Source organism: Urocampus carinirostris, chromosome 10 (genome assembly GCF_059441175.1).
Source record: "Urocampus carinirostris isolate Australia breed hairy pipefish chromosome 10, RoL_Ucar_1.0, whole genome shotgun sequence".
NCBI classification, from domain to species: Eukaryota; Metazoa; Chordata; class Actinopteri; order Syngnathiformes; family Syngnathidae; genus Urocampus; species Urocampus carinirostris.
This window is the reverse complement of record NC_142358.1, coordinates 11,792,707-11,818,856: the sequence shown is the minus strand read 5'-3', so window position 1 is coordinate 11,818,856 and position 26,150 is coordinate 11,792,707. Positions and strand designations below refer to the sequence as shown.

Genomic DNA, 26,150 nt, shown 5'->3' with positions numbered 1-26,150 from the left:
ACTAAAGTCAGATCTTTCTTAAAGATCCATGCATCAAGTACATTGGTAAAGGCCATATTCAGATATTTGTGGAGCACCAAGCTAAACAGTACCAGAAAATGCTGAAGTTCGGTTTTTCTTTAGAGATAAACTAATAAAGATCACCAGTAAATGCACATTTTGGCAACAGGGGAAAAAAGGCGACCAGAAATTACTGAAGTTCAGTTATTTATTGAGATAAACCAATAAAAAGCATCAGTAAATGCACATTTTGTCACCAGGGCAAGAAAAAGGCAACAAAGCAGACCCCTTTAAGCCTGGGCATCAGACTTTAAATCTGAGGGTCCAGGTTTCAAGTCACTGTTTAGGTGACTTTGTTATTGAGAACAGAAAAACACTCCTGACATTCAATCAGGTCAGATCTTTCTTAAAGATCCACGTGTCAAGTACATTGGTAAAGGCCATATCCAGATATTGGTGTAGCACCAAGCTAAATAGTACCAGAAATGACTGACGTTCAGTTTTTAATTGAGATAAACCAATACAGAACACCAGTAAATGCACATTTTGTCACCAGTGGAAAAAAAGGTGACAAAGGAGATCCCATATAAGCTTGGGTAGCTCAGTTGGTAGAACATCAGGCTTTTAATCTGAGGGTCTGGGGTTCAAGTCCCTGTTCAGGCAATTTTGTTAATTAAAAAAAAACAAAATTGAGGCTTCACTGAAGTCGGATCTTTCTTAAAGATCCATGCATCAAGTACATTGGTAGAGGCCATATCCAGATATTGGTGCAGCACCAAGCTAAATAGTACCAGAATTTACTGAAGTTCAGTTTTTTATTGAGATAAACCAATACAGACACCAGTAAATGCAAATTTTGGCACTAGGGAAAACAAGGCAACAAAGCAGATCTTAAAAAAGCCTGGGTAGGTCAGTTGGTAGAGCTTCAGACTTTTAATCTGTGGGTCCAGGGTTCAAGTCCCTATTCAGGTGACTTTTTTGATACGAACAACAAAGATGTCTGGGAATTCAGAGCTTACTTAAAGATCTATTTACCAAGTACGTTGGTTATGGCCATATCCAGATATTTTCGAGCACCAAGCTAAATAGTACCACAAAATGCTGAAGCTCGGGTTTTTTTTTTTATAGATAAACCAATAAAGATCACCAGTAAATGCAAATTTTGGCACCAGGGGAAAAAATGGCGACAAAGCAGATCTTAGATATGCCTGGTTAGCTCAGTTGGTAGAGCATCAGACTTATAATTGGAGCATCAAGCGTTCAAGTCCCTGTTCAGGTGACCTTGTTATTGAAAAAAACAAATTGGGCTTGGGCTTCAATAGAGTCGGTTCTTTCTTAAAGATCCACGTAACATGTTCATTGGTAAAGGCCATACCCAGATGTTGGTGTAGCACCAAACTAAATAGTACCAGAAATTACTGAAGTTCAGTTTTTTTATTGAGATAAACAAATACAGAACACCAGTAAATGCACATTTTGGCACCAGGGGTAAAAAAAGCGACAAAGCAGATCTTACATAAGCCTGGGTAGCTCAGTTGGTAGCGCATCAGACTTTTAATCTGAGAGTCCAGGGTTCAAGTCCCTGTTCAGGTGACTTTGTTATTGAAAACAACAAATTGGTTTTGGGCTGCACTCAAGTCAGATCTTTCTTAAAGATCCTTTTATCAAGTACATTGGTAAAGGCCATATCTAGATATTGGTGGAGCACCAAGCTAAATAGTACCAGAAATTACTGAAGTTCAGTTATTTATTCAGATAAACCAATAAAGAACATCAGTGAATGCACATTTTGGCACCAGGGCAGAAAACAAGGCGATAAAGCTGACTTCTTAACCCTGGGTAGTTCAGTTGGTAGAGCATCAGACTTTTAATCTGAGGGTCCAGGGTTCAAGTCCCTGTTTAGGTGAGTTTGTTGATACAAACAACAAAGTTGTTTGAGGCTTCACTCAAGTCAGACCTTTTTTGAAGATCTATTTACCATGTACGTTGGTTATGGCCATATCCAGATATTGGTGGAGCACCTAGCTAAGGAATGACAGAAGTTCAGTTTTTTATTGAGATAAACCAATAAAGAACATCAGTGAATTCACATTTCAGCACCAGGGCAAAAAAAAGGCAACAAAGCAGAACTCTTTAAGCCTGGGTAGTTCAGTTGGTAGAGCATCAGACTTATAATCTGAGCATCAAGTGTTCAAGTCCCTGTTAAGGTGACCTTGTTATTGAAAAAAAACAAATTGGTCCTGGGCTTCAATAGAGTCGGATCTTTCTTAAAGATCCACGTAACTTGTTCATTGGTAAAGGCCATACCCAGATGTTGGTGAAGCACCAAATTAAATAGTACCAGAAATTACTGAAGTTCAGTTTTCTTATTGAGATAAACCAATACAGAACACCAGTAAATGCACATTTTGACGCCAGGGGAAAAAAAAGCGACACAGCAGGTCTTACATAAGCCTGGGTAGCTCAGTTGGTAGAGCATCAGACTTTTAATCTGAGGGTTCAGGGTTCAAGTCCCTGTTCAGGCGAATTTGTTGATACAAACAACAAAGTTGTTTGAGGCTTCACTCAAGTCAGATCTTACATGAAGATCCATTTATCAAGTACGTTGGTTATGGCCATATCCAGATATTGGTGGAGCACCAAGCTAATTAGTACCAGAAATTACTGAAGTTCAGTTATTTATTGAAATAAAGAAAAGAACATCAATGAATGCACATTTTGGAGCCAGGGCAGAATACAAGGCGACAAAGCGGATCTCAAAAAGCCTGGGTAGTTCAGTTGGTAGAGCATCAAACTTATAATCTGAGCATCAAGCTTTCAAGTCCCTGTTCAGGTGACCTTGTTATTGAAAAAAACAAATTGGTCCTGGGCTTCAATAGAGTCGGATCTTTCTTAAAGATCAACGTAACATGTTCATTGGTAAAGGCCATACCCAGATGTTGGTGTAGCACCAAACTAAATAGTACCAGAAATTACTGAAGTTCAGTTTTATTATTGAGATAAACCAATACAGAACACCAGTAAATGCACATTTTGGCACCAAGGGGAAAAAAAGCGACAAAGCAGATCTTACATAAGCCTGGGTAGCTCAGGAGATAGAACGATCGTTTTAGGATTAAGGGATCTCGAAGTGTCCTTGGGTAAGACATTGAACCCCCAATTACCCCCAATATGCAGGTTAGCGCCTTACATGGCTTCACAGATCACGGCCGCTATTGGGAAATGTGAAGCACAATGTAAAGCGCTTTGGGAAGTCATTGACTTGAAAAGCGCTATAGAAATGCAGATAATTTCATCATTTCATAGAGCATCAGACTTTTAATCTGAGGGTCCAGGGTTCAAGTCCCTGTTCAGGTGACTTTGTTATTGAAAACAACAAATTGGTTTTGGGCTTCACTCAAGTCAGATCTTTCTTAAAGATCCATTTATCAAGTACATTGGTAAAGGCCATGTCCAAATATTGGTGGAGCACCAAGCTAAATAGTACCAGAAATTACTGAAGTTTAGTTATTTATTCAGATAAACCAATAAAGAACATCAGTGAATGCACATTTTGGCACCAGGGCAGAAAACAAGGCGACAAAGCTGACCTCTTAACCCTGGGTAGTTCAGTTGGTAGAGCATCAGACTCATAATCTGAGCATCAAGCATTCAAGTCCCTGTTCAGGTGACCTTGTTATTGAAAAAAACCAAATTGGTCCTTGGCTTCAATAGAGTTGGATCTTTCTTAAAGATCAAAGGAACATGTTCATTGGTAAAGGTCATACCCATATGTTGGTGTAGCACCAAACTAAATAGTACCAGAAATTACTGAAGTTGAGTTTTTTTATTGAGATAAACCAATACAGAACACCAGTAAATGCACATTTTGGCACTAGGGGAAAAAAAAGCGACAAAGCAGATCTTACATAAGCCTGGGTAGCTCAGTTGGTAGAGCATCAGACTTTTAATCTGAGAGTCCAGGGTTCAAGTCCCTGTTCAGGTGACCTTGTTATTGAAAACAACAAATTGGTTTTGGGCTTCACTCAAGTCAGATCTTTCTTAAAGATCCATTAATCAAGTACATTGGGAAAGGCCACATCCAGATATTGGTGGAGCACCAAGCTAAATAGTACCAGAAATTACTGAACTTCGGTAATTATTTGAGATAAACCAATAAAGAACATCAGTAAATGCACATTTTGGCAACAGGGCAGAAAAAAAGTCGACAAAGCAGACCTCTTTGAGCCTGGGTAGTTCTGTTTGTAGAGATTCACACTTATAATCTGAGAATCCAGCGTTCAAGTCCCGGTTCAGGTGACCTTGTTTTTGAAAACAACAAATTGGTCTTGGGCTTCACTCAAGTCAGATCTTTCTTAAAGATCCATGTATCAAATACATTGGTAAAGGACATATCCAGATATTGGTGGAGCACCAAGCTAAATAGTACAAGAAATTACTGAAGTTCAGTTATTTATTGAGATAAACCAATAAAGAACATCAGTGAATGCACATTTTGGCACCAGGGCAGAAAACAAGGCGACAAAGCGGAGCTCTTTAACCCTGGGTAGTTCAGTTAGTAGAGCATCAGACTTTTAATATGAGCATCAAGCGTTCAATCCCTGTTCAGGTGACCTTGTTATTGAAAACAACAAATTGGTCGTTGGCTTCAATCAAGTCAGATCTTACTTAAAGATCTATTTACCAAGTACGTTGCTTATGGCCACATCCAGATATTGGTGTTGCACCAAGTTAAATAGTACCAGAAATTACTGACTTTCAGTTTTTTATTGAGATAAACCAATACAGAACACCAGTAAATGCACATTTTGTCACAAGGGGAAAAAAAGGCAACAAAACAGATCATATATAATTATGGGTTGCTCAGTTGGTAGAGCATCAGATTTATAATCTGAGGATTTTTTTTTTTAAACTTTTTATTTCTCACACCAATTTTGACAGAGGTTTGATTCCACCATCTTACATCAACACAAAATATATACACTTGACACACTCATAAATAACAGAAGGAACAATAAAGAAGAAAAAATACTATTAATAGAAAAGAAGAATAAATGTTCATACAATACATCCATACAAAAAGAAATATATAAAAAAAAATAAATAAAAATATACACCCAAAAAAACAAAACAAAAAAAAAAACATAATAAATAGGGGGAGGTGATTAGACATCAAGTAAAATTTGTGTGATAGGCTTCCATCTTTTCTCGAATTGGTCAAGTTTCAGTTGAAGTCTTGCAGTGATTTTTTCCATAATGTACATTTGCTTTAATTTGTCTCTCCATTGTTTTATGTCAGGAGGTTGTGGTTTCAGCCAGGACACTGTGATCATTTTCTTTGCTACCAGAAGCATTACCCTTAGTATATATTTCTGTTGACCAGATAGTAATTCTTCTGGCAAAATTCCTATTATGTAAGCCTTTGGGTCCAACCGCAACTCCCAGCCAGTAATTAATTTTATTTCTCTCTGGATACTTCTCCAAAAATTTAATATTACAGGGCAATTCCAGAAAATATGCGTAAAGTCTCCGACCCCCCCACAGTTACGCCAACATAGATTTGAGGTATTTTTATATTTTGAAGTGATAGAGGGTGTATAGAAGAATCGCATTTTTACTTTCCATTCAAACTCCCTCCATGTCGGGCTGTTTTTGTGTCTCTCTTTCAATGTTTTTTTTCCCATTCGTTGTCTTTTATCGCTACATTAGTTTCTTGTTCCCATTTTTCCTTAACTGCCATGTCCTCATTACTGAGATCCATTCTCAGGGCTTTATATAGTTTTGATATAACCCCCTTTATTGATTGTCCTTTTGTATATGATATTAATAATTCCTCTACCTTTGTTGGCTCCTTACATATATTCCCCCATTCCTCGTGTTTCTGGAGGTAATGCCTTAGTTGCAAATATTTGTAAAAATCATTTCTGGGTAGGTCAAATTCTTGTTGGAGTTGTTCGAATGATTTCATTGCCTGTGCTTCCAATACTTGGGTAATCAACATCAGTCCTTTTTGGGCCCATTTTTGAAACCCTACCTCCATAACCCCAGGTTTAAAGTCTGGGTTTTTCGCTATTTTGGTAGCCCTATTCACAGCTCTTGATATTTTTAATTTTTTTTGTATTGTTGACCAAGTTTTAATAGTTCCTTTAATCCATTCATTCTGGATTTTTAGTTTCTTCCACCTCGTGACTGATATGTATGGTAACGATTCCACAGGCATATTTGGACAAGATCGCTGCTCCATGTCCACCCATATCGTATCTTTGTCTGTAGTAATCCACAAGATGAGTGCTTTAATTTGAGCTGCCCAATAGTAATATTTAATATTGGGTAGGTCCAGGCCCCCTTTTTCTTTAGGAGCTAACAGGGTTTTGTATTTTATTCTAGGTTTCTTGTTTTGCCAAAGGAATTTTGTTATCAATTTATTTAACATTTTAAATGTGGATGCCGGAATCAGAATTGGAAGGGATTGAAACAGAAATAATAGTCTTGGTAATATGTTCATTCTAATTGTTTCTATCCTTCCGATAAGACTTAAGGGCAAAATTTCCCATTTTTCCAAATCTTTCCTTATTTCTTTTATCAACATTCCATAATTTGCATCAAACAGCTGTGTGGAATGTGGTGTAATGGTCACCCCCAAATATTTAAACCCTTTATTTGTCCATTTAAAATCAAATCTTTCAATCACCTCTGTTGGACATTTTCCTGATATCATCATTGCTATTGATTTGCTCTCATTATTTGAATACCCTGCTACTTCTCCATATATTTTAAGGCTCTCCAACAGTGGTGGTATTGATAACGAAGGTTCCTTCAGCATTACCAACAGGTCGTCTGCAAACAATGATATTTTATGTTCTGTTCCTCCTTCATCAAATATCCCCCTTATTTGCTCATTTTGTCTAATTGATTCTGCGAGTGGTTCTATGCTTATTGCAAACAAGAGTGGGCTTAAACAATCCCCTTGCCGGACTCCTCTTTTGATATCAAAGAAATCTGAACAGTGACCATTTACTCTAAGACGAGATTTAGGCTTTTTATAGATTATTTTCACCCATTCAACAAATATTTGAGGGAAGCCAAAAGCTATAAGTGATTGATGTAAGAAGCTCCATTTCACCCCATCGAAAGCTTTTTGTGCATCCAAGCTCAGTAACATCGAGGGTTGGGTCTTAGATTTTGTGCTCGTAATTATGTTTAGTATCCTCCTAATATTGTTTGCACCCTGCCTTCCCGGAATAAACCCTGTTTGATCATTTCTAATTAATTTCGCTATAAATTTCTGCATTCTTTTTGCCAGTATGCTTGTAAGATTTTTTAGGTCATTACAAAGTAAACTAACTGGTCTATAGCTTTCACACAATATTGGGTCTTTTCCTTCTTTGTGCAAGACTGTTATGATGGCTTCCGACCATGATTTGGGGGGATCTCCTTTTGTTAGAGCATAGTTAAATACTTTATGCAGTACTGGTGTTAATTCTTCCTTAAAGCTTTTGTAGAACACCCCCGGGAATCCATCTGTTCCTGGTGATTTATTTATTTTTAAGTTATTTATTGTATCTTGTATTTCCTGTTTTGTGATGGGGCGAATAATTTCTAAAGTATCCCCCCCTGTTAGTGTTGGTAAATGTAGTTTTCCTAAAAAGTTTTGTGCCGTGTAGTTATCTAAGTCATTTTCTGAGTCCTTGTATAATTCTTTATAATAATCTGCAAATGCTTCTGCTATACCTTTGGGTTTTACTAAACATTGTTTAGAGATAGGATGTTTTATTTGTGATATAATTCTATCTGTTTGGGCCTTTTTAAGTTGGAAGGCTAGCAGTCGACTGGCTCTATTGCCCATTGCATAGTATCTCTGGTTCACAAAGCGCAGAGCCCCTTCTGCTTTATTTGTCAAAAGTTCATCTAATTTGCTTCTGGTTGTTTTTAATACCTGTAATCTGGATTCATTTGGTGTTTTTTTATGTTCTTCTTCTAGTTCCTTAATCTTATCCTCCAATTCCTTCTGATTCTTTAAGCGTATTCGTTTCAGTCGGGACGATATTTCAATTAATTTCCCCCTTATTACAGCTTTCCCTCCTTCCCATAGTATTGATGGAGAAACCTCATTGTTGTCATTGATTTGGAAATATTCTTTTATACACCGTTTTATTTCCTGTACTACGTTTTTATCTGAGAGGAGAGATACATTCATCCTCCAATACCTAAAATGGGGTTCATTGTCTAAATTTAGTTTCAAAGTAATTGGAGAATGGTCACTTGTAGTAATATTCTCTATACCACACTCTACTACTGTATGCATATGTTGTCTTGAAATGTAAAAGTAATCAATTCTCGAATAGCTGCCATGCGGGTTTGAATAGAAAGTATAATCTTTAGTTTGGGGATTCTTCTCTCTCCATGGATCTATCAATCCCAATTCTTTAGTTATGTTATTCAACATCCTCGACCTCTTTGTATTTGTTCCATGTACTGAAGGATACTTGTCCACTTTGCAATTCTGTACAGTGTTAAAGTCACCTCCTATAAGTAACATTCCCTTCGCACAGTTGGTTATTACTTTAGCTAATACTTGAAAAAATGTCCCCTTTTCCTCAATTGGTGCATAAACATTCATTATTGATATTTCCCAACCGGCCATTGACCTTATAATCATTATATATCGCCCCAGATTGTCCTTCACTTCTTTTTCGACTTTAAACGCCACCCCTTTTCCAAGTAAAATTGCTACTCCCCTCCTTTTACCATAGGATGCGTAGAACACCTGGTTCACCCATTCTCTTTTTAGCTTCTTATGTTCATTCTCTGTCAAATGTGTCTCTTGTAATAAGGCTATTGAGCTCTGCAATGTCTTGAGTTGATTCAATATCTTCTTTCTCTTGATGGGGTGGTTTAGCCCATGTACATTATATGAAACAATATTTAGATTGCTCATGATTTGTATTGAGTCTCACTGATTTTTGAAGCATACAAAAACACTACATTAATTACTAACACCTCCATTGAAAAAACAAACCAAATTACTAACAAACATATTGACAAGCACACATAATTCCCCACCAAAAAGAAAAAAAACACACCCAAAAAACAAAAACCCATGTCTTCCAAGAGTCCAATCGGAGAGTTGTGGCTACCCTCCTGGAAATATGCACTCAGTGCGTGAACAACTTTTGTACCGTCGTCCATAGTTATAACTAACTAAATATTTTAGCGTAGCTCTATGCCAATATATATATATATATATATATATATATATATATATATACACATATATTGTTTTAATTTAAAGATAACAATTTTACTTGGTATTTTACTTACTTCTAACTTGTTGAATTTATAATAGAAAGGGCAGATATGGTCCTTACTCTTTCACCCCAAATCAGAATTTGGCTTCGTTTTTCTCCATGAGAGCTTGTAAGTCACCTTCTATGATGGGGGTGTTCCTTTGTCTTCCTCTCAATTCCGGTCACTGTGGTCCAAATGTTCTTTGACAACATCTTTTGCAGTGTTTCCGTGTTGTCCTCTTCCACTTCGATCCCCATTTCTTTTAGCAATGTTGCTGCCTCCATCAGTGTAGAGAATGTTCTTATTCCTGAGTCCAAAAACATCTTCAGCTGGGCGGGATATGGGGATTGTGCCTTTACGTTCTTTTCCTTTAACTTTTTGATAACGTCCCTTACTTGTTTCCTCTTTTTTGGATTTCTGTGGTGTAATCTTGGTTGAAGTAAACGGTTTTGCCTTTGTACGTTGTCTTCCGCTTCCATGCTTCTTTCATTACGGATTCTTTCACTATGTAGTCGGTGAAACGTACAATAATTGCCCGTGGCAGTGCTTTACCTTGAGACTTGTTCACCAGTGAGCGGTGTGCCCTCTCAATGCGCAAATCCATATGTCCTGTTGTCGGAATGTTCGATTTAATAAAGTTTGTTATGAAGCCGATTGTGTCGTTCCTCTCGGCACCCTCCGGAATGCCATGTATTCTAATGTTGTTCCGTCGTGATCTCGACTCCAAGTCCTCACACTTTGATGTTAGTTTGGCGGTTTGTTGGAGCAAGGAGACTGTTAATTGTTCTAGTCTTGACGTTCGCTCTTCCGTGTTAGCATGTAGCTCCTCCATGCTTTCCACCCTCCGCTCCAGCAACACAGTGCGCTCCAGAAGCTCTTCGATGCTTTTTTCCAGTCTTGCTATCGCAATCTTGTTCGCACTGGCTGCTTCAGTGTGTTCTTGCCGTAATTTACGGATTTCATGGAGGATGGCCGAGTCACGTCCCTCGTCGACCGATGACATTCCTTCTGCTCCCTCGATCTTTTTCTCCTTAGCGCCCTTTTCCTCAACAAGTTTCCCCTTCTTGACCATATTTTGTTGAAGAATTTCTCTTTAATATCAGTCACAATTTGTACCCTTTCTGTCTTTCTCCAAGTAAGTATTACATTACTCTTTAGTGATTTTTGTCAGAGCTACTTTCCTTGCTGCCGTCTACCTCATTGCGCCACCGGAAGTCTGTATCCCAATGTCCGTTCATGCAATTTTGTTGGTTAAAAAAAACAAAGTTGTCTGAGGCTTCACTGAAGTCAGATCTTTCTTAAAGATCCATGCATCAAGTACATTGGTAAAGGCCATATCCAGATATTGGTGGAGCACCAAGCTAAATACTACCAGAATTTACTGAATTCAGTTTTTTATTGAGATAAACCAATACAGACACCAGTAAATGCAAATATTGCCACCAGGGGAAAAAAGGCAACAAAGCAGATCTTAAATAAGCCTGGGTAGCTCAGTTGGTAGAGCTTCAGTCTTTTAATCTGAGGGTCCTTGTTCAGGTGACTTTTTTGATACGAACAACATCGATGTCTGGGGCTCCACTGAAGTCAGATCTTACTTAAAGATCTATTTACCAAGTACGTTGGTTATGGCCATATCCAGATATTGTGGTGCACCAAGCTAAATAGTACCACAAAATGCTGAAGGTCTGTTTTTTTCTTTTAGAGATAAACCGATAAAGATCACCAGTAAATGCAAATTTTGGCACCAGGGGAGAAAAAGGCGACAAAGCAGATCTTAGATAAGCCTGGGTACCTCAATTGGTAGATTGATTAAAAAAACAAAGTTGTCTGAGGCTTCACTGAAGTCAGATCTTTCTTAAATATCCATGCATCAAGTACATTGGTAAAGGCCATATCCAGATTTTGGTTGAGCACCAACTTAAATAGCACCAGAATATATTGAAGTTCAGTTTTTTAATTGAGATAAACCAATGCAGACACTAGTAAATGCAAATTTTGGCACCAGGGGAGAAAAAGGCGACAAAGCAGTTCTTATATAAGTCTGCGTAGCTCAGTTGGTAGAGCATCAGTCTTTTAATCTGAGGGTCCAGGGTTCAAGTCCCTGTTTAGGTGACCTTGTTATTGAAAACAACAAATTGGTCCTGGGCTTCAATTAAGTCAAATCTTTCTTAAAGATCCATGTATAAAGTACATTGGTAAAGGACCTATCAGTATTGGTTTATTGAGATATAGAACATCAGTAAATGCACAAATTGGCACCAGGGCAGAAAACAAGGCGACAGAGCAGGCTTTTTTAAGCCTGGGTAGCGCAGTTGGTAGAGCATCAGACTTTAAATCTAAGGGTCCAGGGATCAAGTCCCTGTTTAGGCGACTTTGTTGATACAAACAACAAAGTTGTCTAGGGCTTCACTAAAGTCAGATCTTACTTAAAGATCTATTTACCAAGTATGATGGTTATGGCCATATCCAGATATTGGTGGAGCACGAAGTCAAGTATTACCAGAAATGACTGAAGTTGAGTTTTTTATTGAGATAAACCAAAAAAGAACATCAGTGAATTCACATTTCAGCACCAGGCAAAAAAAAAAAAGTCGACAAAGCAGACCTCTTTGAGCCTGGGTAGTTCTGTTTGTAGAGATTCACACTTATAATCTGAGAATCCAGCGTTCAAGTCCCGGTTCAGGTGACCTTGTTTTTGAAAACAACAAATTGGTCTTGGGCTTCACTCAAGTCAGATCTTTCTTAAAGATCCATGTATCAAATACATTGGTAAAGGACATATCCAGATATTGGTGGCGCACCAAGCTAAATAGTACCATAAATTACTGAAGTTCAGTTATTCATTGAGATAAACCAATAAAGAACATCAGTGAATGCACATTTTGGCACCAGGGCAGAAAACAATGCGTCAAAGCAGACCTCTTTAAGACTGGGTAGTTCAATTGGTAGAGCAACAGACTTATAATCTGAGCATCCAGCGTTCAAGTCCTTGTTCAGGTGAACTTGTTATTGAAAAAAACAAATTGGTCCTGGGCTTCAATAGAGTCGGATCTTTCTTAAAGATCCACATAACATGTACATTGGTAAAGGCCATACCCAGATGTTGGTGTAGCACCAAGCTATATAGTACCAGTTTTTTTTATTGAGATAAACCAATACAGAACACCAGTAAATGCACATTTTGGCACCAGGGGAAAAAAGCAACAAAGCAGATCTTATATAAGTCTGAGGACCTCACTTTTAGAGCATCAGACTTTTAATCTGAGGGTCCAGGGTTCAAGTCCCTGTTCAGGCGAATTTGTTGATACAAACAACAAAGTTGTTTGAGGCTTCACTCAAGTCAGATCTTACTTGAAGATCTATTTACCAAGTACTTTGGTTATGGCCATATCCAGATATTGGTGGAGCACCTAGCTAAATAGTACCAGGAATGACAGAAGTTCAGTTTTTTATTGAGATAAACCAATAAAGAACATCAGTGAATTCACATTTCAGCACCAGGGCAAAAAAAGGCGACAAAGCAGATCTCTTTAAGCCTGGGTAGTTCCTTTTGGAGAGCATCAGACTTGTTATCTGAGCATCCAGCGTTCAAGTCCCTGTTCAGGTGACCTTGTTATTGAAAACAAAAAATTGGTCCTTGGCTTCAATCAAGTAAGAGCTTACTTAAAGATCTATTTACCAAGTACGTTGGTCAGGGCCATATCCAGATATTGGTGGAGCACCTAGCTAAATAGTACCAGGAATGACAGAAGTTCAGTTTTTTATTGAGATAAACCAATAAAGAACATCAGTGAATTCACATTTCAGCACCAGGGCAAAAAAAAGGTGACAAAGCAGATCTCTTTAAGCCTGGGTAGTTCAGTTGGTAGAGCATCAGACTTATAATCTGAGCATCAAGTGTTCAAGTCCCTGTTAAGGTGACCTTGTTATTGAAAAAAAAAACAAATTGGTCCTGGCCTTCAATAGAGTTGGATCTTTCTTAAAGATCAAAGTCACATGTTCATTGCTAAAGGCCATACCCAGATGTTGGTGTAGCACCAAACTAAATAGTACCAGAAATTACTGAAGTTCAGTTTTTTAAATTGAGATAAACCAATACAGAACACCAGTAAATGCACATTTTGGCACCAGGGGAAAAAAAAGCGACAAAGCAGATCTCTTTAAGCCTGGGTAGTTCAGTTGGTAGAGCATCAGACTTATAATCTGAGTGTCAAGCGTTCAAGTCCCTGTTAAGGTGAACTTGTTATTGAAAAAAAAAACAAATTGGTCCTGGGCTTCAATAGAGTCGGATCTTTCTTAAAGATCAACGTAACATGTTCATTGGTAAAGGCCATACCCAGATGTTGGTGTAGCACCAAACTAAATAGTACCAGAAATTACTGAAGTTCAGTTTTATTATTGAGATAAACCAATACAGAACACCAGTAAATGCACATTTTGGCACCAAGGGAAAAAAAGCGACAAAGCAGATCTTACATAAGCCTGGGTAGCTCAGTTGGTAGAGCATCAGACTTTTAATCTGAGGGTCCAGGGTTCAAGTCCCTGATCAGGTGATTTTGTTATTGAAAACAACAAATCGGTTTTGGGCTTCACTCAAGTCAGATCTTTCTTAATGATCCATTTATCAAGTACATTGGTAAAGGCCATATCCAGATATTGGTGGAGCCCCAAGCTAAATAGTACCAGAAATTACTGAAGTTTAGTTATTTATTCAGATAAACCAATAAGGAACATCAGTGAATGCACATTTTGGCACCAGGGCAGAAAACAAGGCAACAAAGCTGACCTCTTAACCCTGGGTAGTTCAGTTGGTAGAGCATCAGATTTATAATCTGAGCATCAAGTGTTCAAGTCCCTGTTCAGGTGACCTTGTTATTGAAAAAAAACAAATTGGTCCTTCGCTTCAATAGAGTTGGATCTTTCTTAAAGATCAAAGTAACATGTTCATTGGTAAAGGCCATACCCATATGTTGGTGTAGCACCAAACTAAATAGTACCAGAAATTACTGAAGTTCAGTTTTTTTATTGAGATAAACCAATACAGAACACCAGTAAATGCACATTTTGCACTAGGGGAAAAAAAAGCGACAAAGCAGATATTACATAAGCCTGGGTAGCTCGGTTGGTAGAGCATCAGACTTTTAATCTGAGAGTCCAGGGTTCAAGTCCCTGTTCAGGTGATCTTGTTATTGAAAACAACAAATTGGTTTTGGGCTTCACTCAAGTCAGATCTTTCTTAAATATCCATTAATCAAGTACATTGGTAAAGGCCACATCCAGATATTGGTGGAGCACCAAGCTAAATAGTACCAGAAATTACTGAACTTCGGTAATTTTTTTAGATAAACCAATAAAGAACATCAGTGAATGCACATTTTGGCAACAGGGCAGAAAAAAAGGCGACAAAGCAGATCTCTTTAAGCCTGGGTAGTTCAGTTGGTAGAGCATCAGACTTATAATCTGATCATCAAGTGTTCAAGTCCCAGTTAAGGTGACCTTGTTATTGAAAAAAAACAAATTGGTCCTGGGCTTCAATAGAGTAGGATTTTTTTTAAAGATCCACGTAACTTGTTCATTGGTAAAGGCCATACCCAGATGTTGGTGTAGCACCAAACTTAATAGTACCAGAAATTACTGAAGTTCAGTTTTTTATTGAGATAAACCAATACAGAACACCAGTAAATGCACATTTTGGCACCAGGGGAAAAAAAGCGACAAAGCAGATCTTACATAAGCCTGGGTAGCTCAGTTAGTAGAGCATCAGACTTTTAATCTGAGGGTCCAGGGTTCAAGTCCCTGCTCAGGTGAATTTGTTGATACAAACAACAAAGTTGTTTGAGGCTTCACTTAAGTCAGATATTACTTGAAGATCTATTTACCATGTGTGTTGGTTATGGCCATATCCAGATATTGGTGGAGCACCTAGCTAAATAGTACCAGGAATGACAGAAGTTCAGTTTTTTATTGAGATAAACCAATAAAGAACATCAGTGAATGCACATTTCAGCACCAGGGCAAAAAAAGGCGACAAAGCAGATCTCTTTAAGCCTGGGTAGTTCTGTTTGTAGAGCATCAGACTTATTATATGAGCATCCAGCGTTCAAGTCCCTGTTCAGGTCACCTTGTTATTGAAAATAACAAATTGGTCTTGGGCTTCACTCAAGTCAGATCTTTCTTGAAGATCCATGTATCAAGTACATTGGTAAAGGCCATATCCAGATATTGGTGGAGCACCAAGCTAAATAGTACAAGAAATTACTGAAGTTCAGTTATTTATTGAGATAAACCAATACAGACACCAGTAAATGCACATTTTGTCACCAGGGGAAAAAAAGGCAACAAAACAGATCATATATAATTCTGGGTTGCTCAGTTGGTAGAGCATCAGATTAATAATCTGAGGATCTAGGGTTCAAGTCCCTGTTCATGCAATTTTGTTGATTAAAAAAAACAAAGTTTTCTGAGGCTTCACTGAAGTCAGATCTTTCTTAAAGATCCATGCATCAAGTACATTGGTAAAGGCCATATCCAGATATTGGTGGAGCACCAAGCTAAATAGTACCAGAATTTACTGAATTCAGTTTTTTATTGAGATAAACCAATACAGACACCAGTAAATGCAAATATTGCCACCAGGGGAAAAAAGGCGACAAAGCAGATCTTAGATAAGCCTGGGTAGCTCAGTTGGTAGAGCTTCAGTCTTTTAATCTGAGGGTCCTTGTTCAGGTGACTTTTTTGATACGAACAACAAAGATGTCTGGGGCTTCACTGAAGTCAGATCTTACTTAAAGATCTATTTACCAAGTACGTTGGTTATGGCCATATCCAGATATTGTGGAGCACCAAGCTAAATAGTACCACAAAATGCTGAAGGTCTGTTTGTTTTTTTTTAGAGATAAACCGATAAAGATCACCAGTAAATGCAAATTTTGGCACCAGGGGAGAAAAAGGCGACAAAGCCGATCTTAGATAAGCCTGGGTAGCTCAGTTGGTAGAGCATCAGACTTTTAATCTGAGGGTCCAGGGTTCAAGTCCCTGTTCAGGTGACCTTGTTATTGAAAACAACAAATTGGTCCTGGGCTTCAAACAAGTCAAATCTTTCTTAAAGATCCATGTATAAAGTACATTGGTAAAGGCCCTATCAATATTGGTTTATTGAGATATCGAACATCAGTAAATGCACAAATTGGCACCAGGGCAGAAAACAAGGCGACAGAGCAGACTTTTTTAAGCCTGGGTAGCGCAGTTGGTAGAGCATCAGACTTTATATCTAAGGGTCCAGGGATCAAATCCCTGTTCAGGTGACTTTGTTGATACAAACAACAAAGTTGTCTGGGGCTTTACTGAGGTCAGATCTTACTTAAAGATCTATTTACCAAGTGTGTTGGTTATGGCCATATCCAGATATTGGTGGAGCACGAAGCCAAGTATTACCAGAAATGACTGAAGTTGAGTTTTTTATTGAGATAAACCAAAAAAGAACATCAGTGAATTCACATTTCACCACCAGGCAAAAAAAAAAAAAGTCGACAAAGCAGACCTCTTTGAGCCTGGGTAGTTCTGTTTGTAGAGATTCACACTTATAATCTGAGAATCCAGCGTTCAAGTCCCGGTTTAGGTGACCTTGTTTTTGAAAACAACAAATTGGTCTTGGGCTTCACTCAAGTCAGATCTTTCTTAAAGATCCATGTATCAAATACATTGGTAAATGACATATCCAGATATTGGTGGCGCACCAAGCTAAATAGTACCATAAATTACTGAAGTTCAGTTATTCATTGAGATAAACCAATAAAGAACATCAGTGAATGCACATTTTGGTACCAGGGCAGAAAACAATCTTTAAGACTGGGTAGTTCAATTGGTAGAGCAACAGACTTATAATCTGAGCATCCAGCGTTCAAGTCCTTGTTCAGGTGAACTTGTTATTGAAAAAAACAAATTGGTCATGGGCTTCAATAGAGTCGGATCTTTCTTAAAGATCCACATAACATGTACATTGGTAAAGGCCATACCCAGATGTTGGTGTAGCACCAAGCTATATAGTACCAGTTTTTTTATTGAGATAAACCAATACAGAACACCAGTAAATGCACATTTTGGCACCAGGGGAAAAAAAGCAACAAAGCAGATCTTATATAAGTCTGAGGAGCTCAGTTTTAGAGCATCAGACTTTTAATCTGAGGGTCCAGGGTTCAAGTCCCTGTTCAGGCGAATTTGTTGATACAAACAACAAAGTTGTTTGAGGCTTCACTCAAGTCAGATCTTACTTGAAGATCTATCTACCAAGTACTTTGGTTATGGCCATATCCAGATATAGGTGGAGCACCTAGCTAAATAGTACCAGGAATGACAGAAGTTCAGTTTTTTATTGAGATAAACCAATAAAGAACATCAGTGAATTCACATTTCAGCACCAGGGCAAAAAAAAGGCGACAAAGCAGATCTCTTTAAGCCTGGGTAGTTCCTTTTGTAGAGCATCAGACTTATTATCTGAGCATCCAGCGTTCAAGTCCCTGTTCAGGTGACCTTGTTAGTGAAAACAACAAATTGGTCCTTGGCTTCAATCAAGTCAGAGCTTACTTAAAGATCTATTTACCAAGTACGTTGGTCAGGGCCATATCCAGATATTGGTGGAGTTCCAAGCTAAATAGTACCAGAAAATGCTGAAGTTCGTTTTTTTTTTTTTTAGAGATAAACCAATAATGATCACCAGTAAATGCACATTTTGTCACCAGGGGAAAAGAATGCGACAAAGCTGATCTTATATAAGTCTGGGTAGCTCAGTTGGTAGAGCATCAGACTATGAATCTGAGGGTCCAGGGTTCAAGTCCCTGTTCAGGTGACCTTGATATTGAAAACAACAAATTGGTGTTGGGATTCACTTAAGTCAGATCTTTCTTAAAGATCCATGTATCAAGCACTTTGGTAAAGGCCATATCCAGATATTGGTGGAGCACCAAGCTAAACAGTACCAGAAAATGCTGAAGTTCGGGTTTTTTTTTAGAGATAAACCAATAAAGATCACCAGTAAATGCATATTTCAGCAGCAGGGCAAAAAAAGGTGACAAAGCAGATGCTATATAAACCTGGGGAGTTCAGTTGGTAGAGCATCAGACTTTAAATCCGAGGGTCCAGGGTTGAAGTCACTGTTTAGGTGACTTTGATATTGAGAACAGAAAAACTCTCCTGACATTCACTCAAATCTGATCTTTCTTAAAGATCCATTTACCAAGTACGTTGGTAAAGGCCATATCCCGATATTGGTGTAGCACCAAGCTAAATAGTACCAGAAATGACTGAAGTTCAGTTTTTTTATTGAGATAAACCAATAAAGAACATCAGTAAATGCACATTTTGGCACCATGGCAAAAAAGGCGACAAAGCAAACTTTTTGTATGTCTGGGTAGCTCAGTTGGTAGATTATCAGACTTTAATTTTGATGGTCCAGGGTTTAAGTCCCTGTTAAGGTGACTTTGTTATTGAAAACAACAAGGTTGTTTTGGGCTTAACTCAAGTCAGATCTCTCTTAAAGATTTATTTACCAAGTGCGATGGTCAAGGCCATTTAAAGATCTTGGTTGAGCACCATTTAAACAGTACCAGAAATTACTGAAGTTCAATTTTTTTTTTAGATAAACCAATAAAGAACATCAGTAAATGCACATTTTGGCACCAGGGCAAAAGAAAGGTGACAAAGCGCACCCTATTTAAGCTTGGGTAGTTCAATTGGTAGATCATCAGACTTTTAATCTGAGGGTCCAGGGTTCAAGTCCCTGGTCACGCGACATTGTAATTGAAAAGAACAAAGTGGTTCTGGGCTTCACTCAAGTCAGATCTTCCTTAAAGATCTATTTACCAAGTATGTTGGTAAAGGCTGTATACAGATATTGGTTGAGCACCAAGCTTAACAGTAATGACTGAAGTTGTGTTTTTTTTTAATTGAGATAAAGAACATCAGTAAATGCACATTTCAGCACCAGGGCAAAACAAAATGGCAACAAAGCAGAGCCTTTAAAAGCCTGGGTTGCTGAGTTGGTAAAGCATCAGACTCTTAATCTGAGGCTCCAGGGTTCAAGTCCCTGTTCAGGTGACTTTATTATTGAAAACAACAAAGTGGTCCTGGGCCTCATTCAAGATTTTTATTGAGATAAAGCAACAAAAAACATCAGTAAATGAACATTTTGGCACCGGGACAAAAAAAATGTACAAAGCAGACCCTATTTAAGCCTGGGTAGACCAGTTCGTAGAGCATCAGACTTTAAATCTGAGGGCCCAAGGTTCAAGTCCCTTTTCAGGTGACTTTGTTATTGAAAAAAAAAAAGCGGTCCTGGGCTAAACTCAAGTCAGATCTGTCTTGAAGATCTATTTACCAAGTGCTATGGTAAAGGCCATATCCAGTGGACAACGCATGAGCTCTCAACCATGCACCTTCCCTCGAGGTGCACAGCCCACGGAATGAGACACCACAGGCCCACAAATGCTTCCTTCCATGTTTAAATATGTGACTAACAACCGGCCTCATTTATCAAGATAACCTGGGCACTAAATGGACAATATGATGTATGGTTTTTGGGTAGCCGTTAACTTCAACACACATTTGTTCGTGTCATTTCTCAAATTAGACACATTAACACCGAATCCTAAAAAATAACAGCCTTGCCATCTTCACTCAACTCCTTTTCCACCCACACAGTTTCGCCTTTGCTAATTAGAAATGCGGGTTTCCTTCGTCAACAATGTCCTTAATTCTTTTTTCCTTGTCATGTAAATAAATGTAGTTTGTTAGTATCAAACTACTTGCATTTTTATGTGTCTTTGCTATTTTCCTTCTGGACTGATCAATCATTATCCAGATCAGTACACTTAAAAATCACTAATTCATAGCTAAAATCTAAATATGTTTAGAGTATTGCTTCCTTCATGATAAATGCCAGAAACAATATGAGGCTATGTCGAATTACTTCAGGTGGGAAACCGTCAGCACTACCTGCTGGCCAAATAGGTAACCACCCAAACTAGATTCCGAACCAAATAAGTATCATTTAAATTTTCTCTACAGCCAAGAAAATGTTTATACAAAAAAAACAATATAAATTATGGTTTAAATTGAAGTTTTAAGCTTTGAATTTAAAAGAGTAAGACAATTTTATACTGATGCCTTTCCAAATAAATAATCCGTTTTTTCACATTGATAAAAGGTCCAAGATGGTCGACCATTGACCCCATAAACAAAGGAATGTTTAGTGTGGAAAATATGAACTTAGTTAATTTTCTTGCACTGTGTGTTATCACAGAATATTTGAGACAGACACTGCCATCCTAAAAGGTTTCCTGTTTAGACGGTAGTAATGAACTCTTCCAAAATTCCTGACGCCCTAGTTATGTGTGTTTTCTTTTTTATTCACAGTATGTGAGATTTTCAGAAGCTGTGCAAAAAATGCAACGACGACGTTGACACAACTTGCTATCAATTGACCTGTGTTGAATAACAGAAATGCAATACTATCTGATAAATAATAGTACTGTTGTTTGATTCTTTCCTAATCTCATAAAATACACAACAAACAGATTTTTGAGGAACTTGTGATTTACTTTTTTACATCCATACATGCATTTGATCTCTCCATCTGGTCGCTTATAACGTCTCAGATTTCTATGTGGGTTTCTGTCTGTCAATGCTGGAATGCTATGGTCAAACCAATATTATAATAAAAAGACATCCTTTGATCTTGTTATTGTCCAACTGTCATTTGATAATATGCATGGTCGGTAGTGATTGAATGTTATAAAGAGATTATGTTTCCAATTCAATAGTCTTGCACAAAACCCAATAGAAAGAGTTATTGGGGCCATGTAGATTAAAAAAATAATCAGAGAAAACCATGACAAATGCAACATGAAGTTATGATTTTTATTATGGTAGACTTGAAAAATGTCATAACAATTTTTATCTGAACTCAGCTATAATTATGAATAATTCAGTTTTTATTCTCTTATACTCATTCCTCTAAAGCATTTGCTTTTTTTTCCAATTTACTACAGGGTAATGTTTTTTAATTTCAATTTTATGTGTACGTACATAATTCTGGTTATCAAGTTTTATTTTTGGTAAAATGAACTCTTATTTTTTACCATATTAAAGTTTATTAATGTGCAAGGTCCTGGAAAATAGTTTAACCTGATAATACACCAGTTTCACTTTCATTCTTATAATAAGGTCGACATTTTCATTTAGTTACAAATTTATGTAATTCACTGCTAGCCCTTTTAAATCTTTTACGTCGACCATTATCACTTTATTTTTAGATTATTATGAAGTTATTCTATCTAACTGTCACATTTTCCCCATATTATTACAACTTTATGACTGCAAAGCTACATTCATCTTGCATAATGCAAAAAAAAAAAAATCTTACCACTTTAAGTCAAGTCAAGTCATTTTTATTTGTACAGCCCTTAATCACAAAGGGTCTCAAAGGGCTCCACAGGTTATTGCACAGACTATTATTTCAGACTATTATTACACCATCCCCTGATCTGGAAACAACATGAGGGCAAGGAAAAAGTCAAAAGCCTCAACATGAGGAAAATGAAGAAACCTTGAGAAGGGACCGCACATGTGGTTTCCCCTTTTCAGGATTACCAGACAGCCAAGGATGTTGCAATTACAAATAATACAGGGATATTGTCCACAAAAAGTATAGATTATTCATATGCTATAGAGTAGAAGTGTGTTTTAAGCTTAGATTTAAACATTTCCACTGAGGTTGCAGATCGGATCTCATGGGGAAGAGCATTCCACAGCACCAGTGCCCGGATGGAGAACGCTCTCGAACCTGCGGAACACTTCTTGACTCTTGGGATCACCAGTCGACCGTCGCTTTCAGATCGAAGGCTTCGGACCGGAACATAGGGGGAAATCAGATCTGAAAGATATGAGGGAGCAAGTCCATGTATGATTTTTAAAACGGCACCACTGCAGCGAAAGCGGTTCCAAATCAGGACGAAAGGGCACTCCACCTGGACTCAACCGACGTGAGAAAGACCCTGAGAGGGGTCAACACAAGGAAGGCTCCAGGCCCGGACAACATTCCGGGGCGGGTACTTAGGGAGTGCGCCGATCAGCTGGCTTGTGTACTAACAGACATTTTCAACACCTCACTAGACCAAGCCAAAGTACCATCATGCTTCAAAATTGCCAACATCATCCCTGTGCCAAAGAAACCCCAGATCTTATCATTCAACGATTACCGGCCCGTTGCACTGACTCCTATCATAATGAAGTGCTTTGAGAGACTGGTTAAAGAGCACATCACCTCCAGTCTCCCCTCCTCATTCGACCCCTTTCAGTTTGCCTACCGGACAAACCGCTCCACCAGGGATGCCATCTCCTCTGCGCTTCACCTGAGCCTGACACACCTAGAGGAGAAGAACACCCATGTGCGAATGCTGTTCCTGGACTTCAGTTCAGCATTCAACACCATCATCCCGCAACATCTGGTAGACAAAATGAGACTCCTGGGTTTCAACACCCCCCTGCGGAACTGGCTGCTGGACTTCCTCAGTGACAGACCCCAATCAGTGCGGATAGGTCAGAACATCTCAGATGTCATCTACCTCAGCACGGGCTCCCCCCAAGGCTGTGTCCTGAGCCCCCCAAGGCTGTGTCCTGAGCCCCTTGCTGTTCACCTTGATGACACACGACTGCGTCCCTAGGTCCGCCACAAACCACATCGTGAAGTATGCTGACGACACAACAGTGGTGGGCCTCATCAGGGATGACAACGACCTGGCCTACAGAGAGGAGGTGGAGCAGTTGGTGGCCTGGTGCAGGGACAACAGCCTGGTTCTGAATCTTGACAAAACTAAAGAGATCATTGTCGACTTTAGGAAAAACCAGCCCAACCATGCCCCACTTTGCATCAACAACAAGGCTGTGGAGGTTGTCAGCAGTATCAAGTTCCTAGGGGTGCACATTACAAACAAACTCACCTGGTCCGTGAACACTGCATCACTGGTTAAGAGGGCACAGCAGCGCCTGTACTTCCTGCGGAGGATGAGGAGAGCCCACCTGCCCCCACCCTCCCTCATCACATTCTACAGGGGCACCATAGAGAGTATCCTGACCAGCTGTATCTCTGTGTGGTGTGGAGGCTGCAGCGCTACCGACTGGGGTAGTGTGAGGAGGGTAACGAGGACAGCAGAGAAAATAATCGGGACTACACTTCCCTCCATTCAGGACATTGGCCAGAAGCGCTGCCTATCCCATGCTAAAAACATTATCGGGGACCCCTCTCACCCCCATCATGGACTGTTCACTCTGCTAGCCTCTGGGAAGAGGTACTGCAGTGTGCGGTGCAGGACCACCAGGTTCCGCAGTAGTCTAGTCCCCCTGGCCATTAGACTGTTAAATGGTCAATCTAACATATAGTTAACCTAAATCTTAACGGCTGCTAATCTGACTTTTTGCACTACTGGCAGTTCTTTATAGCTTGCCACTCCTTGCACATTTGCTCTCTGCACTATTGTACTTACAGCGTTACTGTTACAGTGTTAATGTTACTGTTTACCTGACTTGTTTAACCTGAATGCCCATTTTGCACATCTGGTTAGCTACTCCTCTTGCACTATCGGCACTATGGTATGGTAAAATACTATACGTAGCCATAACACAATACAACTTTTACTTATATCTGTACATTCGAGGAAACTGTGCGGGTCAGATGTATCGACATTTCGTTCTGTATACACGTGTACTAGAATGACAATAAAGTAGATCTGAATCTGAATCTGAATCTAAGAGAACCTTGAAATCACATCTTAGGCTAACAGGGAGCCAATGCAGGTTAGCCAAAATCGGCGTGATGTGATCGGCCTTTTTTGTCCTAGTTAAAAGCCTCGCTGCAGCATTTTGTACCAGCTGAAGACTCTTGATTGTGGACTTCGGAAGACCGGAGAGTAGTGCATTACAGTAATCGAGACGGGAGGTAACCAACGCGTGAATTATAATCTGCATCCGACTGAGACAGCGTAGGACGAATTTTAGCAATGTTGCCAAGATGGAAGAAAGAGGTTCTAGTAATTTTCTTCACATGTGTTTGAAAGGACAGATTGGGGTTAAATATGACACCTACATTTTTAACTGAGTCACTCTGTGTGATGCGACATTTGTCAATGTTCACAGCAGTTTTTGAGAATTTTTTATTTCTTTTAATTTTTTTAAATTTAGCAAATAACAAACTTATTTTTAGTGTACTGTTTTCAATTTTAAAACATTTAACCAGTTTTTTTTGTAAAAATATCCACTTAAAGTGTTTTATATATACGGGACTTACAATATTGTCTTACGTCGCAGAAGGTAAAGGCTTACGTTTATTTTAGGGTTTTTTTCTGATCTTGGGAGAAGAAAGTTCTTAAATTCACTAGATAAATAAAATAAAATCATCTTCAAAAGGAAAAAAATATCTTTAATGGTGGGGTGCGCAGTTTAAGGTATCTTTAAAAAGTTCAAATTAATGACTTCGATTTCATGTTGACATTATCTGTGTATTATTTGTTATTGCAGCATCCTTTGCAGCCTGTTCATCCTGGAAGTTGAATTACCTCATGTGCGGTCCCTTCTTAAGGTTTCTTCATTTTCCTCATGTTGAAATTTTTGAGTTTTTCCTTGCCGTCATGTAGGTTTTAGATCAGGGGATTGTGTAATAATAGTCTGTGGTTTGCAATAATTTGTGGTCTGTGCAGCCCTTTGAGACTCCTTGTGATGAAGGGCTATACAAATAAACATGACTTGACTATTGTCTCAATAAAGTCTGCCCAACTGAGTTCAAAGAGCCTTTAAATAATTTTTGGACCACGCCTATCTGCTTTTTTCATCGTGTTCTGGCCACATGACAAAATTAGGCTGGAGGAAGGGAGGCGGGGCGATGGGGGATTGGAGAGAGATTTCACGCACGATCCATTTTAGGATGAAAACAGTAAAAATAAAAAAACGACTGTTTCAAATACAGTCCAAATGCTAACCCAAACCCCTCCAAAATGTGAAAAAGGAAGAGTTATTCGAGCATGTTTAAGAGATACACATACTTGCATGTGCAAAACAAGCAGCTTGAAAGAGGCTGCAATGATGATTTCCGCCATTAGATGATAGGCTACATTTTCTGTCAATCGGTTGATTATTTTTTTTTGCAGTGCATCACTTATCATTTTAAATTTTTCTTTTTTCATATTGTACAAAATGTGACTTCCAGGAAAACCATTTTTTGCTTGTAAAATGGTACATTTATTATTATTTTGATTAACAAATTCTTTCTCTGTTAAATGGTAAATGGTAAATGGTCTGCATTTATATAGACCTCCGAAAGCGCTTTACAATGTGTTTCACACTTACCCAGTCACACACACACTCACACACCAATAACGGCCATGCAGCCATGCAAGGCGCCGACCTGCTTGTTGGGGGCATTAGGGATTCAGTGTCTTGTCCAAGGACACTTCGACATATAACTTCTGTCTATTTCTGTCTCCCTATCCCTCGCATCTTTAATAAAACAATTTAAACTTCTCTTAAAATCAAAACACAGAAGTTGGAAAAACGGTAAAAAACAACAGGTAAGAAATTAAACTGTAAAACTGGTTCCAAAAAATACTTTTGTCTGAAAGTCTCAGGTGAAGGCAGAAACTAACAGAAGAAATGTTACTGGATAGTGTTAAAATTTCAAACATGTTTGTAATCAAAATCTGTTGCGTTATTTGCAATTGTGACAAAACTTATTTTGAAGTACATACAGTGGGAGCATGTGATAAATTCACCACATTTCATTTAAAAGATGAATCCAGACATTTCTATTGTAACCATGT

At 38.5% G+C, this 26,150-nt stretch overlaps 6 non-coding genes across 6 annotated transcripts; all 6 read left to right on the top strand.

The window, feature by feature from the left end:
• The first annotated feature begins 2,452 nt into the window (after positions 1-2,452).
• On the top strand, positions 2,453-2,525 carry trnak-uuu (transfer RNA lysine (anticodon UUU)). Its single transcript has one exon. It is a non-coding gene; the product is annotated as a tRNA-Lys (tRNA).
• A 1,387-nt stretch (positions 2,526-3,912) lies between these two features.
• trnak-uuu (transfer RNA lysine (anticodon UUU)) lies at positions 3,913-3,985 on the top strand. Its single transcript has one exon. It is a non-coding gene; the product is annotated as a tRNA-Lys (tRNA).
• A 9,783-nt stretch (positions 3,986-13,768) lies between these two features.
• Positions 13,769-13,841, top strand: trnak-uuu (transfer RNA lysine (anticodon UUU)). The gene has a single exon. It is a non-coding gene; the product is annotated as a tRNA-Lys (tRNA).
• A 1,181-nt stretch (positions 13,842-15,022) lies between these two features.
• trnak-uuu (transfer RNA lysine (anticodon UUU)) lies at positions 15,023-15,095 on the top strand. Its single transcript has one exon. It is a non-coding gene; the product is annotated as a tRNA-Lys (tRNA).
• A 1,166-nt stretch (positions 15,096-16,261) lies between these two features.
• Positions 16,262-16,334, top strand: trnak-uuu (transfer RNA lysine (anticodon UUU)). The gene has a single exon. It is a non-coding gene; the product is annotated as a tRNA-Lys (tRNA).
• Positions 16,335-18,060: 1,726 nt separating this feature from the next.
• trnah-aug (transfer RNA histidin (anticodon AUG)) lies at positions 18,061-18,133 on the top strand. Its single transcript has one exon. It is a non-coding gene; the product is annotated as a tRNA-His (tRNA).
• The last annotated feature ends 8,017 nt before the right edge of the window (positions 18,134-26,150 follow it).